The sequence below is a fragment of the Magnolia sinica genome, chromosome 17 (assembly GCF_029962835.1).
Source record: "Magnolia sinica isolate HGM2019 chromosome 17, MsV1, whole genome shotgun sequence".
NCBI classification, from domain to species: Eukaryota; Viridiplantae; Streptophyta; class Magnoliopsida; order Magnoliales; family Magnoliaceae; genus Magnolia; species Magnolia sinica.
Window position 1 is genome coordinate 17,736,616 of NC_080589.1, and position 3,708 is coordinate 17,740,323.

The following is a 3,708-nucleotide window of genomic DNA, read 5'->3' on the forward strand; positions in this document are numbered from 1 at the left end:
TGAATTGAAATTATAATAAAAAAATAAAAATAAAAATAGTAAGATCCAAAACTTTTGTTGCTGCATGGATATTTCAATGGTGGAAGGTCAATCCTTTCCTTTTCTTGTCGTGTGGCCCACTAGAGTTTTGGATCTATATCATTGTTGGGTCAATGTCCTAATATAATCTAGCAAAATTGATGGGCGGGATAGATTTATAACAAATATCGCAGTGGGCCGCGCCTAGCTTCTAGTTGCAACCGGGTGCTTTGGGCTTCATTTCTAATAATACAGGGGAGAGAGATCCTTAATAAAGGAGGGAGGGATTAAATGAAGAGAGAGAAAAAAGGAGATTAAGGAAGCTTGTTTTAAAAGAAAATGGAATATCTAGGGCCAGTTTGGGATCGTGGATTTGGAAACCCTGGATTGGGTACCCTCGGGATCGGAAACCCCCCAGATTGGCAATCCTCCCGGTGTGAGTGTGAATCAACTTTAATTCAAAAATACCTATACATGGTATATTTACAGGGGCTTTAATTTAATTACTAAATCAACTTTAATATCCCTAATTAGTGAGATATATAAATTTTGACACTATGGTTGTGATAAGCCCGCTGAAATATATGCTTTGCCTGAAAATGATGAAATTCCAAGTCTCGGATGGACCGTAAGCACAAGATCATGTCTGAGTGACTAACCAACGATTTTTAAGATTTTTAATATAGACAATGTTTGGTTGGTGCCGGACAATGTTTGGACGGTGCTGATTTACATGGACAATGTTTGGACAGTGCTGATCATCATTAGTGAGCCATGTGCCCAATAGAATGATAGAGTAGAGTGACACATATGTTACACCTACAACTATTGTTACACATGTTATCCAAGCTCTCACTGTGGATTCCAAACCCCCTCAAAGGGAAGATTAAAAACCCCTAGTTACTTTGTGCTGGCAAACAACCAAGGGGATTTGAAACCCCCGGTTATTATTTTATATCTTCGGTGCCACAAGACCCCTTGGGGAAGTTGTACACTTATGATTCACTGTGGTGATCTATCACATGTGTAATAAATTCGGTCAGTTAAACATTTAGGGTCTTTATAAGTATATAAGTATGTGAAATATATAAAATATTATTTTTTTGTAATTAATAATAAGATATTCTCCAACAAGAAAATTGGATGGTCAGAAATTTATTCTAACATTCCATATTCAACTTGCATGTGAAACAAAAGTAATTAGAATCATTTACCAATTTTTTGTCAATAAAATTAAATTAGCATGTCTTATTTGATGAATAAATTGGATATATGACACTTATTCCCATTGTACCTATATAAAACTTGATGCCACGTGCTCTCTCGAGAGGAGGCATTACGTAGGAATAAAAAGAGGTTTTTTTTTTTAAATATTTATTTAATGTACAGATAGTTGGACCAATTTAAATGGTCCAACTAGTTGTGTGTGAGCATTTCTCGTGTATATATATATATATATATGTGTGTGTGTGTGTGTGTGTGTGGAAGGATAACAACCTTGCCTGAAAATAAAGGCAGGAAAGAATCCAAAGCAAAAAACAAAACAATTAGGCAAGAATAATAAAGACACAAGTGTACAAGTCCTTGAAAGTAGCGGTCTATTCAACCATTCCATAAGCAATCTTTATTGGACGCCGTTGGGTTAGTGCCGCTGCCACCAGCAAGGTGGCTATGGTCAGTGCTATGTGGACCCTACCATGATGTATTTGTTTAATCCATGCTGTCCATCGATTTTGAAATATAATTTTAGATCTTGATCGCAAAATTTAGATAGATCTAAATATCAGATGGACCACACCATTGGAAAACAATAGTCATTAAATGTCCAGCATTAAAAACCTCTTAGGGCCCACTGTAATGTTTATTTGACATCTAACCTGTTTATTAGGTCATACAGACTTGTATGAAGGGAAAAAAAAAATCAGCTTGTTCGAAAACTTTTGTGGCCCCAAAGAAGTTTTTAATGGTGGGCGTTCAATCAACACTATGCGGTCCACTTGAGATTTGGATCGACCTCATTTTTGGGCTCATATCATAAAATTATCTGAAAGAATGGTTGTACGGTATGGATGAAACATATACATGGTGGGCCCCACAGAGGGTCAGTAGCCAATCCGTTTCCATCTTTCAAACTACCAGGCCTATAGGCTATAGGCCCAGATCTATTTTCAAAACAACCATTATTTCTCTCACCCATAATTTAAAAGAGACTCCACATCCACCAAACACCACACCACCTTCCCATCCTACATCTTTGCACTGTATATAGATGGGTTTTAAAATTTTAGCAGTGGCCCTATGTTTTGATTAATCTAGACCATTGGTTTATTAAGTCCCACAATGGATAGATCATGCCCCAAAAATCTCCCATATATGAAAATTCCAGTAAACCATGCTAGGACCTTTTTCAGTTGAATGTGGACCTACATTAGAAACCTTTTTCAGCTGAATATTGACAGTTATTATGTTTTTCCTTCTAACTAACTGTGGGCCACACTTTGAAAGGTTAAGATTCTTTTATCCAGTATAAATTTAATTACGAATCATTCATCCATGATGACATACAACAGATCAATGGCTTGGATGACAGAACTATGGGCTCCATTTTCTGGAATTAAAAACAAGTGTACCATTACAAAGATGTGGAGCTGTGTACCAGATAATTCCTTCTTCATGTAGTTTATCTTTGTGATGCTCTCAGTGGAGAGAAAAAAGCCAATTAAAAGCTGACCAAGTCTTTCTTATCCCATCAAGTCTCACTACATATATACCTCCCACGTACCAAATTGGCATACACGTGGGAAATCCAAGCCGTCCATCAGGTTGGGCAGCCAACCTTAAGTCTCATATAAAATTCCTATCTCAACATTGAGTCTTTGTTTGCCTACAAAAAGAATCCAAAACCAAAACCAAAACCATTTTCTCACTCAATTCAGGAAGCTTGTAACTTGGTTTTTGTAATGGGAAAGCTTTGCTGCTCGGAATCTGACGATGGCGGCGGCGGCATCGATCTCATGGGAATCCTCGTCGCAATGGTCATTGCTCTAGTCCTTATGCTAATCTGCTTGCAGCCGCCGCGCCGGAGGATGGTGACCGTTCGTTGTTGTTGATCGGGACCGGTTAGCTTCATTTCTCTTTGTTAGATCTGAACTTTCTATCAGTGGACGACACTTATATCTTTTGGCCTAGACATCAGATTTATAGAACATAGCTAAAACTTCCTTTGTTTATTTTAAGGTGTCTATTTGATTTGTGGACAGATGCCCGCTTGAGGAATAAATCAGAGCTGTGTTTGGAAAGAAGGAAAACAACATGGCCCACCTGATGGAAAGCTTAGAAACCAGATTGGTAATTGTGATTCTCTCCAGATGTACTTTTTCTGTAGTAAGATTGTTGTTGAGTTGAATAAATACATTGTAGCTGAGATTTGAATGGTGAAATTACATTTCGTTTTTGCAAGTTTTTACACTCTGATGTACAAGATTCCACAAACATGGTTTGGTCAATCCAAACTGTTGATCTGATGGGTAAAAATATAGCCAAAAATCCCATATTAGAAGATCCTATATTTCAATCTTAGCCTACAGATGGATGGTTAAGAAGAGATACACCAATAATCCACATTTATTAGAAGAAGGATAAAAATGGGGCAGCTTTGATCTTCCAGTATGAGAGGTTTAGGATGAGATA

At 37.3% G+C, this 3,708-nt stretch overlaps 1 long non-coding RNA gene across 1 annotated transcript; it reads left to right on the forward strand.

Annotated features, from left to right (window-relative positions):
- Positions 1–2,812: 2,812 nt before the first annotated feature.
- Positions 2,813–3,484, forward strand: LOC131230904 (uncharacterized). The gene is made up of 2 exons (XR_009164131.1): positions 2,813–3,137; positions 3,279–3,484. It is a non-coding gene; the product is annotated as an uncharacterized LOC131230904 (long non-coding RNA).
- The last annotated feature ends 224 nt before the right edge of the window (positions 3,485–3,708 follow it).